Genomic DNA, 13320 nt, shown 5'->3' with positions numbered 1-13320 from the left:
GGGCCCTCATCAAAGCGGTTAGTACACAGTAAGTGCTCAATAAATACGATTGAATGAATTTCTCCTGACTTTCAGGCATGAGGGGACACTCCCTAAACACAAAGCACTGGACCACATCCCCTAAGGCCCTGTGTCAATCCAATCCTGCCTGCAGTAGTGTGAGTGGTGTTTGTTAAAACAAACCTACAAGAGAAGCAGTGTAGCCTAGTGGATAAAGCGCAGGCCTGAGAGTCGGAAGGATCTGGGTTCTAATCCCAACTCCGGCCACAAACCTGCTGTATGACCTTGGTCAAGTCACTTAGCTTCTTTTTGCCTCAGTTCCCTCATCTGTAAAATGGGGATTAGGACCGTGTATGGCGTGGCTTAGTGGAAAGAGCACGGGCTTGGGAGTCAGAGGTCATGGGTTCTAATCCCGGCTCCGCCACTCATCAGCTGCGTGACTTTGGGCAAGTCACTTCACTTCTCTGGGCCTCGGTTCCCTCGTCTGCAAAATGGGGATTAAGACTTGTGAGCCCCATGTGATGATTACCGTGTATCTACCCCTGGGCTTAGAATAGTAGTTGGCAAATAGTAAGTGCTTAACAAATACCATTATTATTATTATTATTATTATTATTATTATTATTATATGGCACATGGACTATGTCCAACCTTCAGCTTATATCTACCCAGCACTTAGTATGGTGCCTGGCACATAGTAAGCGCTTAACAAATACCATTATTATTATTATTATTATTATTATTATATGGCACATGGACTATGTCCAACCTTCAGCTTATATCTACCCAGCACTTAGTATGGTGCCTGGCACATAGTAAGTGCTTAACAAATACCATTATTATTATTATTATTATTATTATTATATGGCACATGGACTATGTCCAACCTTCAGCTTATATCTACCCAGCACTTAGTATGGTGCCTGGCACATAGTAAGTGCTTAACAAATACCATTATTATTATTATTATTATATGGCACATGGACTATGTCCAACCTTCAGCTTATATCTACCCAGCACTTAGTATGGTGCCTGGCACATAGTAAGTGCTTAACAAATACCATTATTATTATTATTATTATTATTATTATATGGCACATGGACTATGTCCAACCTTCAGCTTATATCTACCCAGCACTTAGAATGGTGCCTGGCACATAGTAAGCGCTTAACAAATTCTATTAAAAAAAAGTCTCAAACACAAGTATCATATCCACAAGCTATGTCACTTGCTTTCCGACCATACAAATACTGGCCGGGCAGAAATCAGGCTGGCAGAGGCAAAGCCTCACATTTCTTCTACATGACATTTGGAGAAGAAAACAGCAGGCAAATACCTTTGTTTCTCAGGGAACATCACCAGTCGTTTATGTTCTATTTTGAGATTGGAGCAATGATGGGTCCAAAGAGACATTGATTCAAAAATCCCTCTGTCTTCATTTCCTTGGGTAAAACGTGGGGTGATTGGTCATTGGATTGTGAAAGAACTTTGTTATGGGGAGCGAGATGCAATCCTCCAAGCTCGATCATTACATTTTGCTTTTCAGGTCTTGTGTTTGAATGAAAAAGCAAGATTTAGCAACAAAATGGTCTCTCGTCCTCACCCCCAGATCAAATCAGGTATTCATTAATGATGTTTACTGAGTGTTTACTGTGTGCAGTAAACTGTGTGCTTCCCCACAGCACCTGTATATATGTATGTATGGTTGTACGTATTTATTACTCTATTTATTTATTTATTTTACTTGTACATATCTATCCTATTTATTTTATTTTGTTGGTATGTTTGGTTTTGTTCTCTGTCTCCCCCTTTTAGACTGTGAGCCCACTGTTGGGTAGGGACCGTCTCTGTATGTTGCCAATTTGTACTTCCCAAGCGCTTAGTACAGTGCTCTGCACATAGTAAGCGCTCAATAAATACGATTGATGATGATGATGCAGAGCACAGGTTTACTCCAACACAGCTAAGATTCGGAGTAAATGCCATTGTTTGGTAGAGTTCGAGAAGACTGTGGGAGGAAGAGGGGAAGCCTAGTTTCGGGGAGGAGTTAAGGTTTCTCTTATAGGATAACTCTACAATGTTATACTTCAGATGACAAGAAACTAACTGATCTGAGGGTGGCTGTAGACTGTCTGACCTCTTCACGTTTGATAAAAGAACTAGAAAAGTAAGTAAATGTCTTCAGGAATTGAATCATTCCTAAGAACCCATTTTCTCATTCTGCATTTGAGAGCTTCTCTTTTTTCCGCTTTTAAAATCATTTAAGAAACTCCGTCTGCCAAGATCTTGTTACACCTATAAAAATTGCTTAATCCTCCTCCTAATCCCCACACCCACACACATACCAAACAAAAGCCCACAGACACCACACAGTACCTATAAACCTTAGATACCTAATAACCCTGTGTGCCCATGCGTGTTATGTTGCCAACTTGGACTTCCCAAGCGCTTAGTCCAGTGCTCTGCACACAGTAAGCGCTCAATAAATACGACTGATGATGATGTATGTCACCCCACCTCCACTGGGTCCCCTAAGCAACTAGGTCCTTGGAGATTTACCTAGACATTCCTTTTTTCCCACCAACACCCCACATGGAAGTCCAGACAACTCTCTCTCCCTTCTTATCCCTCCCGGCCTTGGCTTCCTCGGCTCTTTCCCTCCTCATTCTGATCTTTCAAAGCACCCATTTGACGCAGAAGAGAATCTGACCAGAACCAATGGACGAGAATGAAATCGGTCGACAGCCGTAACACCAACAGCCAAACAACATCAGATTATCATCATCATCAATCGTATTTATTGAGCGCTTACTGTGTGCAGAGCACTGGACTAAGCGTTTGGGAAGTACAAGTTGGCAACATATAGATACGGTCCCTACCCAACAGCGGGCTCACAGTCTAAAAGGGGGAGACAGAGAACAAAACCAAACATACTAACAAAATAAAATAAAAAGAATAGATATGTACAAGTAAAATAAACAGAGTAATAAATACGTACAAACATATATATATATATACAGGTGCTGTGGGGAAGAGAAGGAGGTAAGATCTATTACTCTACTTACTCTATTTATTTTACTTGTACATATTTACTATTCTATTTATTTAGTTAATGATCATCGTCATCATCAATCATATTTATTGAGCGCTTACTATGTGCAGAGCACTGGACTAAGCGCTTGGGAAGTACAACTTGGCAACACATAGAGACAGTCCCTACCCAGCAGTGGGCTCACAGTCTAAAAGGGGGAGACAGAGAACAAAACCAAACATACTAACAAAATAAAATAAAAAGAATAGATACGTACAAGTAAAATAAACAGAGTAATAAATATGTGAAAACACATATACCTATATACAGGTGCTGTGGGGAAGAGAAGGAGGTAAGATCTATTACTCCATTTACTCTATTTATTTTACTTGTACATATTTACTATTCTATTTATTTTGTTAATGATCATCGTCATCATCAATCGTATTTATTGAGCGCTTACTATGTGCAGAGCACTGGACTAAGCGCTTGGGAAGTACAAATTGGCAACATATAGAGGCAGTCCCTACCCAACAGTGGGATGTGACTTTAGCTTTAATTCTAGTTATTCTGACGACTTGACACCTGCCCGTGTGTCTTGTTTTGTTGTCTGTCTCCCCCTTCTAGACCGTGAGTCCGTTGCTGGGTAGGGACCGTCTCTATACGTTGCCAACTTGTACTTCCCAAGCGCTTAGTCCAGTGCTCTGCACACAGTAAGCGCTCAATAAATGCGATTGAATGAAAATCTCCCATCTCTCTTCCAACCTGCCCCAACGGAATAAAGAAATAGAAATCTGTTATGGCCGGATCAGGGCTGGATCAAGGTCAAGAACTGCGGGCCCTTCACGGAGAAACAGGGCTAGCTTTAAACATCAAGGAAGGTGAGTTGGAGTCTCCCAAGTGGCACGCAGCAGGGGAATTATAATGCGTCTGACCCTTTAAGATGGCCTCCCTATTAAGATGACTACTGCACAGGTGCAGATCCACTGTCCCCTTTCTCTCCCTCTGTGAATCCCAGCAATCAATCAATCAATCGTATTTATTGAGCGCTTACTGTGTGCAGAGCACTGTACTAAGCGCTTGGGAAGTACAAGTTGGCGACGTAGAGACGGTCCCTACCCAACAGTGGGCTCACGGTCTAGAAGGGGGAGACAGAGAACAAGACCAAACATATTAACAAAATAAAATAGAATAGATATGTACAAGTAAAACAGAGTAAAAAAGATGTACAAACATATATACACATATACAGGTGCTGTGGGGAAGGGAAGGAGGTGAGATCGGGGGGATGGAGAGGGAGACGAGGGGGAGAGGAAGGAGGGGACTCAGTCTGGAAAGGCTTCCTGCTACAACCCAGCCCACACTCTTCACTCCCCCACTGCCTACTCACTGCACCTTAATCTTATCTTGTACTTCCCAAGCGCTTAGTACAGTGCTCTGCACACAGTAAGCGCTCAATAAATATGATTGATTGATTGATTCCTGGAGGAGGTGAGCTCTCAGTAGGGCCTTGAAGGGAGGAAGAGAGCTAGCTTGGCGGATGTCACCTTTAGCTTGATTCCTACAGGGATCCCATGCATCTCTACCTTTAGAAGTAAAGGAAACTTTTTGAAAGACTTGACTGTATGTATAATAATAATAATTTTGGTATTTGTTAAGCGCTTACTATGCGCAAAGCCCTGTTCTAAGCACTGGGGAGGATACAAGGTGACCAGGTTGTCCCATGTGGGACTCACAGTCTTAACCCCCACTTTACAGATGAGGTAACTGAGGCACAGAGAAGTTAAGTGACTTGCCCAAAGTCACGCAGCTGCAGCGGACCCGGAATTTGAACCCATGACCTCTGCCTCCCAAGCGCGTGCTCTTTCCACCGAGCCACGCTGCTTCTCTATTTTACCACTTTCTCCGCGACCCAAGGCTGAGCAGTGGGTGACTCGCAGCCCAGGTAGGAGTGAGGTTCGGGGGATTAAGTCTGAAAATCATTATTCCCCCACTCGGCACGATTTGAAGACATCGCTTGGTGGCATGACGTCGCCACGCTGCTTCCAGGGCCGTCATGGCCAATACATCACGTGTCACTTGAGGGGCAGCAGTTTGAAATCGCACCTCAGGGAACAAGCCCAGCTGAGTATGACAGTGCCAAGAAACTCCTAATTAATTAATAAATCGATTGCATTTATTGAGCACTTACAATTGTGCAGAGTACTGTATACAATTCGGTAGACATGCTCACGGCCCACAGGAGATTACAGACTAGTTTCTTCTAGACTCGGACAGGGGATGGGCAATCCCTGAGTTCCATCTGACCGGAAAACACTGGAGCAGAGATGAGATCACCTAGACTGTGAGCTTGTTGCTGGATGGGAACGTTTCTGCTAATTGTTACACTGTAGTCTCCCAAGCTCTTTGTACAGTGCTCTGCACATAGTAAGCTCTTAGTAAATATGATTGCATGAATGAATGAGTCCCAGATTTTTCAAAAGTCACGGGACCATCTTTCAATCTGCGTCCCCTCTCCACGCCGCCGTCTCAGGGAGGAAGGGTAGAAAAACAGAAAGCAGGGCAGGCGTAAACACGTCTACGGCTCTGCTTCTGCCTCTCCCCGATCCTTCTTCTCTCCCTTGACTTCCCTGACCTAGATTCTGCGGAGCGCCTTTATTTAGGAAGAGGATTGCAGTTTTAGGATTCTTGACCCGCACTAGAGGCTAATGCTAGAGGCTTTAGCTCTTCAGTACCAGAAAGTAGTTGCTGTGGCTCTGAGAACGAAAATTCCCTCGGAACGCCATCAGGACCCCGACGAGAAGGCCAAGTGGCCAACTCCCCGGATCCCCCCTCGCCCCTTTTTTCTATTCCTTCCTCCACCCTCGTTTCCCTTTCCCTTCCCAGTTTGGCAAGTCAGCCCCACTCCCAGCCTACTGAGTCAAAGCCCTAAGCTTAATGCAACACTGCCCGTGAAATGGGAGTCGATTCATTTTCCATCCCCAAATCTGCAGGCGGTTGTTTAGGTCTTGGTGTGGGTAAAAATTGACATTTGGAGACTGGGACAAGTGCAAAATTCTGGGACGATAATCCACTCAGGATGACTTTTATAGTTCATTCTGCTCTTCGGAGCTCTTCAAAAAGAAGAAATTTGCCTCAATAAATCGGGGGTCTATTAGGGCTTCTTTGAGGACAAAAGCTCCCAGAAAGGAAAGACTGTATCTCATCGTCTATTGTGAGTACTTAGCTTATAAGCCACGAAGGGCGAGGCCTTTCCGCACTTTCCCAGTTTGTTGATGAGTTTTGTTGGGGTTTAAGCTTCATGCTTCCCAACAGACTGGCCATCCTGCCACAGAAGGAATTTAGATTAGGCTAATAAGATTTGTTCTTCTGAAAGCAGCAGCACGGTTTAGTACTTCTCAAGTGTTTAGTACAGTGCTCTGCACACAGTAAGCGCTCAATAAATACGATTGAATTGAATGAATGAATAGATCACAGGCCGGGGAATTTGTCCGTTATACTGTACTCTCCCAAATGCTTAGTACAGTGCTCTGCACACAGTAAGCACTCAATAAATACGACCGACTGCAATATAAATAAATTACGGATATGTATATAAGTGACGCGGGACTGAGGGAGGAGGAATAAAGGGTGCAAATCCAGGTGCAAGGGTGATGTAGACGCGAGTGGGAGAAGAAAAAATGAGGGCTTAGTTGGGGAAAGTCTCTCGGAGGAGATGTGATTTTAGTAAGCTTTGAAGATTCTAGCGCTTAGAACAGTGCTCTGCACATAGTAAGCGCTTAATAAATGCTATCATTATTATCATTATAAGATGGGGAGAGTGACTGCCTGTCAGATATGAAGAGGGAGGGAATTCTAGGCCAGAGGTGGGGTGCCAGAAAGAGGTCGACAGCAAGAGTAAGGTCCAACAGGTAGACGAGATCAAGGTAAAGTGTTTAGATTGGCATCAGAAGAGTGAAGTGTGCAGGCTGGGTTGTAGTAAGAAAACAGCAAGGTAAGGTAGTAGAGGACAAGGGGAATGAGTGCTTTAAAGCCGATGGTAAAGAGTTTCTGTTTAATGGGGAGATGGATGGGCAACCACTGGAGGTTCTTGGGAGTGAGGAAACATGGACTGAATGGTTTTGTGGAAAAATGATCCAGGCAGCTGAGTGAAGTACGGACTGGAGTTGGCAGAGACAGGAGGCAGAGAGGTCACAGAGGAGGCTGTTCAGTAATCAAGGCGAAATAGAAAAAGTGCTTGGATTAACGTTGTAGCAGTTTGGATGGAGAAGGGTGGATTTTAGCGATGCTGTGAAAGTTGAACCAATAGGATACGGTAACAGATTGCACTTGTGAGTTGAATGAGAGGAGCAAAGGAAAATGCCAAGGTCACGAACTTGAAGCAGGGAGGATGGTGGGACAGTCTACAGTGCAAGTAAAGCCAGTACAACATGTCACCCTACCAATACAGCCTGCGAATACCTAAAGAAACAACTGCCGTATGTCATAAAAAATACAAAACTGCAACATGGAAAATGAAAGATGAGAATCATTACTAAGAACGGGCCGGCTTGCTCGAACGGTGCACAGAGAGCTAAATCTCTAACCAGGCAGAGCCACATCCAGCCCCCAGAAGAATAAGCCCAGCCAAATGTTATTCCAAGGCCTGTTTCCATTTGGAAAATAAAATTCGAAAGACTAAAGGTTAGCGAAGCAGGAGTCATACGTTTGAGTTTATCACTCTCACTTTCCTCTAGAGCAAGCACAAATGAAAGTATCTGATTAATGGCTAGGTAAAGAATGTTGCCATTTTATCCGGGCTAAAAGGGTTAGATCGATCTAAATGGTTTCTGGAGAATTACTGCAGGGGGAAAAGTTTTCCTCTTCTCAGAAAAGTTCCTTAATTTGTCTTCAAAGTTCATTTCCTTCACAAAATGTCTTAAGACTCTCTGGTAATATTAGTGGCAATCAACACCTCTCCCCTCCCGCCCCAAAGCAGGGTGGCTATTTTAGGGAGACAGTTTGCTGTTAAGATGAAATAAGCCTCTTTCCAGATGGATCTTTCAACTTTTCACTCGAGCCACACCAGGCCCAACACCTTGGGTACGAAAACACAATTGCCGCCTTGTCCGACAACACATCAAAATGCCATTTGCGCGGACGTGCCTATTCGCGCATGAGTCTGTTACCACAGGATGAATTCAGACAAGTAGGAAGGAGAGCAAGCTCCGTGCACGTTTATCCCACGGAATATTGTTAATGGGCAACGATTAACTAATGTTCCCAAAGCAATTTTGGGATGGAAAAGTGCTACATAAGTAATATGAATTATTAGTCTATCCCACTTTGCCGCTGCAACCCATACTCGCATTATCATATACAGCAAAGATGAATTTTGCCCACTCCTTTGAAAAAGGTATTTCTAGCCAGCTGGAATTAGTTCTCCATCTAAATTACATTCTCTCTGCAATCTTTTTTCTCAGAGGGGATTCATTTTAATTTGGTCACCGAGTACAGCAAGTTTGTCTCCAGTTTCATCTCAACAGAAACAAATTCGTTCTTCAATTCGTACTCTGCTAGGGCAAACTTCGTATCTAATATCCAAATGGTTTAGTCAGTGAGCCTGACGAACGGCCATGAGTAGAAGAAAGCCAAGGTAACTCCGCTTATTCTGGGAAGAGCTGGAATTCCCTTCGAAGCACATGTAGAGCTGGGACAGAGAGGTTGAGCCGGATGGGGAATTTCGGTGCTCAGTTCACGAATGGTCTAATTCCACGAATTTCAGGTCATACACTGGTGACAGGCACAGGGCTTCTAAACTTTTCATGCTGTCAGACCTGAACATCAATTACCATCTTAGGAGTCTATTGTCGATGACTTGATTGACTTAATGGTATTTATTGAGCACTCGTGCAGGGCACTGTGCTATGCGCTTCGGAGAGTACAATATAGCAGACTTGGTGGATGTGTTCCCTGTCCACAAGGAGCTTGCAGTCTAGAGGGGGTGATGGACATTAATTTAAATAAATTACGGATATGCACGTAAGTGCTGTGGGGCTGAGGGTGGGGTGAATAACGAGGGCAAATCCAAGTGCAAGGGTGACACAGAAGGGAGTAAAACAAACTTTCAAATAGACACCAACTAGGTAAGGCTATTTCCATTCAATCATATATATATGGCAACATATACTATGTTGCCAATTTGTCCTTCCCAAGCGCTTAGTACAGTGCTCTGCACACAGTAAGCGCTCAATAAATACGATTGATGATGAGTTAAAAGAGAGAAGACCCCCTTCCCAAGAGACAGGACTTGAAATGCTATTCTCTCTCATCTACTTCTTAGGAAAATTGTGGCCTCTGTGGCACTTTATGGTTTTTTTATGATATTTGTAAAGCACTTACTATGTGCCAGGCACTGCAGTAATAAGCATTGATGTAGATTTATTTTTTAATTGTATTGAGCGCTTACTGTGTGCAAAGCACTGTTCTAAGCACTCGGGCGAGCACAGTACAACATCAAACACATTTCCTGCCCACAACGAGCTCAAAATAACAGGCCTGCGAGTCAGAAGGAACTGAGTTTTAATCCCGGTTCCACCACTTGTCTGCTGTGTGATCTTGGACAAGTCACTTAGCTTCTCTGTGCCTCAGTTACCTCACCTATGAAATGGGGAGATAGAGCCCCATGTGGAACATGGACTGTGTTTAACCTGATTAGCTTCTATCTTCCTCCAGGAAGCCTTCCCTAACTGAGCCCTGCTGTTAATCACAGCAGGCCTGTAATTAACATAAATAATTAATAATTAACATAACAAAAATAAGTGAGAGGAAGCCCTATTATTGATGAAAAGGTCCTTAATTTCTGTAATTTTTTTTTTAACAATCTATCATCTATGGTCATTATCTTGTACTTCCCAAGCACTTAGTACAGTGCTCTGCACACAGTAAGCGCTCAATAAATACGATTGAATGAACGAATAAATTACAGATATATCATCATCAATCGTATTTATTGTGCGCTTACTGTGTGCAGAGCACTGTACTAAGCGCTTGGGAAGATATATACATCTGTGCCACGCAGAAGGGAGAGGGGATGAATGAAAGAGCAAGTATGAGCGGCACAGAAGGACGCGGGAGAAGAGGAGAGGAGGGCTCAGTTAGGGAAGGCTTCCTGGAGGAAGCGGGTTAGACACAGTCCATGTTCCACGTGGGGCTCTACCTTAATCCCCATTTCACAGATGAGGTAACTGAGGCACAGAGAAGGTAAGTGACTTGTCCAAGATTACACAGCAGACGAGTGGTGGAACCGGGATTAAAACTCACTTCTTTCTGACTCGCAGGCCTGGACTCTACCCACTAGACCACACTGCCCTGCCTCGTAGGCCCTATGTCCTACCCACTAGGCCATGCTGTGTCTCAGCTGTAACTGCAAGCCAATACCTTTCCTCTACAGCCAGCTCCTTCAGTAAAATTCGGTCGCATTTATTGAGCGCTTCCTGTTGTGTGCGGAGCACTGTGAAATGCTTGAGGGAGGGGTCAGTGGAAACTTGCTAGAGGTAAGCTTCTCAGTTGATTTCCTCAAAAATCTCCAGTGGCTACCAATCAATCTGCACAGCAGGCAGAAACTCCTCACCCTGGGCTTCCAGGCTGTCCATCCCCTCGCCCCCTCCTACCTCACCTCCCTTCTCTCCTTCTACTGCCCAGCCCGCACCCTCCGCTCCTCCACCGCTAATCTCCTCACCGTACCTCGCTCTCGCCTGTCCCGCCGTCGACCCCCATTCCACGTCATCCCCCTGGCCTGGAATGGCCTCCCTCTGCCCATCCGCCAAGCTAGCTCTCTTCCTCCCTTCAAGGCCCTGCTGAGAGCTCACCTCCTCCAGGAGGCCTTCCCAGACTGAGCCCCTTCTTTCCTCTCCCCCTCGTCCCCCTCTCCATCCCCCCGTCTTACCTCCTTCCCTTCCCCACAGCACCTGTATATATGTATATATGGTTGTACATATTTATTACTCTATTTATTTATTTATTTTACTTGTACATTTCTATCCTATTTATTTTATTTTGTTAGTATGTTTGGTTCTGTTCTCTGTCTCCCCCTTTTAGACTGTGAGCCCACTGTTGGGTAGGGACTGTCTCTATGTGTTGCCAATTTGTACTTCCCAAGCGCTTAGTACAGTGCTCTGCACATAGTAAGCGCTCAATAAATACGATTGATTGATTGATTGATTGATTTCCAACCCGTTCGTTCTAATTCTTGGAAAACCATTCAAATCGCGGCGATGTGAAGTGTTTCATACAAAAAGAACCACGATGAAGTGCTGCCGATTGTTTTAAAATAAACACTTGGCACCTAGGATTAAGATTACATATATATGTATATATGTTTGTACATATTTTTTACTCTATTTATTTATTTTATTTGTACATATCTATTCTATTTATTTTATTTTGTTAGTATGTTTGGTTTTGTTCTCCGTCTCCCCCTTTTAGACTGTGAGCCCACTGTTGGGTAGGGACTGTCTCTAGATGTTGGCAATTTGTACTTCCCAAGCGCTTAGTACAGTGCTCTGCACATAGTAAGCGCTCAGTAAATACGATTGATGATGATGATGAAGAGGCATCTAATAGGTACATCCTATATTGTATTACGGGGAGGTAAAGGACTCATTTTTTGGCCCATCAGGGGGAAACCCATAGTGCTTCTCTCCACCTCCACATAAAAGGCTACGTTTGCCCACCGAGTTTCCTTCCTTAACATTTGAAGTGAGACACATTTCTTATGACTCAAATTACTCATTAATAGGCAAATAATATGCGACAGTTCGCTCAGGTCACAGGGCCAATATCTTTAGTGCAAAATTTCTACCGTGCACCAACGACAAACAGATCGTGTCCTGCTCGGGAGATGGAGTCATTTTTTATACCAACGTGGAGCAAGGTGCCGAAACCAACAGACAGTGCCAATTTATGTGCCATTATGGAACTACCTATGAGATCCTGACCGTTCCAACTGTCTCTATATGTTGCCAATTTGTACTTCCCAAGCGCTTATACAGTGCTCTGCACATAGTAAGCCCTCAATAAATACGATTGATGATGATCCCTACACTTTTCTCTCCTGCGGCGAAGATGGGACTGTTAGGTGGTTCGACACCCGCATCAAGACCAGTTGCACAAAAGAAGATTGCAAAGATGGAAGAACAGAGTCCAAATAACGGTGATGGGAATATACGGTGTTAATTTTTTTTTTAAGTTTATAACAATTGCCTTTGAGTAAATAGGGTGAGATTTGGTTTTACTTGTACAGGTTTACTGTTCTATTTATTTTGTTAATGACGTGCATCAAGCTTTAATTCTATTTGTTCTGACGACTTGACACCTGTCCAGATGTTTTGTTTCGTTGTCTTTCTCCCCCTTCTAGACTGTGAGCCCGTTGTCGGGTAGGGACCGTCTCTCTATGTTGCCAACTTGGACTTCCCAAGCGCTTAGTACAGTGCTCTGCACACAGTAAGCGCTCAATACGATTGAATGAGTGAACAATTCTATACCATTTTGAGTTGCAATTCATATTGAGGCAAACGCCTGCTAGAATGGGAAACAGCCTGACCTACTGGAAAGAGCACAGGCCTAGGAGCCAAAAGACCTGTGTTCTAATCCCGGCTCTGCCCTGTGCCAGCTGTGTGACTTTGGGCAAGTCACTTAACTCCTCTGAGCCTCAGTTTCCTCATTTGGGGATTGAATACCTGCTCTCCCTCCTATTTAGTCCGTGTCCAACCTGATGTTGGATCTACCAGTTGCCTGCTAAGTGACCTTGGGCAGGGCTGTTTAATGCTTCACTTTCCTCAACCGTGGAGTGAGAACTGAATTCCTGTTTTCCTCCCCTTTCGACTAGGAGACAAGCACTGTGTTTGACCTTGTATCTACTCCAGCACTTTCCTCTCTCAGGGTCACACCCGGAGAGTTTTCAGTACTCTACCGGCTTCGACTACGGGGGGAAGAGTCAAGCAGAGGCCCACCCGTTCCATTCCTAGCTTGGGCAGTGGCTAGTAAGTGGAAGGCAATCTGCTACTATTTATTTATTCATTTATTTTATTTGTACATATCTATTCTATTTATTTTATTTTGTTAGTATGTTTGGTTTTGTTCTCTGTCTCCCCCTTTTAGACTGTGAGCCCACTGTTGCGTAGGGATTGTCTCTATATGTTGCCAATTTGTGCTTCCCAAGCCCTTAGTACAGTGCTCTGCACACAGTAAGCGCTCAATAAATACGATTGATTGCTACAAATCAAAACTCCCTTGTGCTGGGCAGCAG

At 44.0% G+C, this 13320-nt stretch overlaps 1 non-coding gene across 1 annotated transcript; it reads left to right on the top strand.

Annotated features, from left to right (window-relative positions):
* Positions 1-12943: 12943 nt before the first annotated feature.
* Positions 12944-13081, top strand: LOC119931116. Its single transcript, XR_005451977.1, has one exon. It is a non-coding gene; the product is annotated as a small nucleolar RNA SNORA7 (small nucleolar RNA).
* The last annotated feature ends 239 nt before the right edge of the window (positions 13082-13320 follow it).

This window comes from Tachyglossus aculeatus, chromosome 7, assembly GCF_015852505.1.
Source record: "Tachyglossus aculeatus isolate mTacAcu1 chromosome 7, mTacAcu1.pri, whole genome shotgun sequence".
Lineage (NCBI taxonomy): Eukaryota > Metazoa > Chordata > Mammalia > Monotremata > Tachyglossidae > Tachyglossus > Tachyglossus aculeatus.
This window is presented reverse-complemented; position numbering and strand designations above follow the sequence as displayed.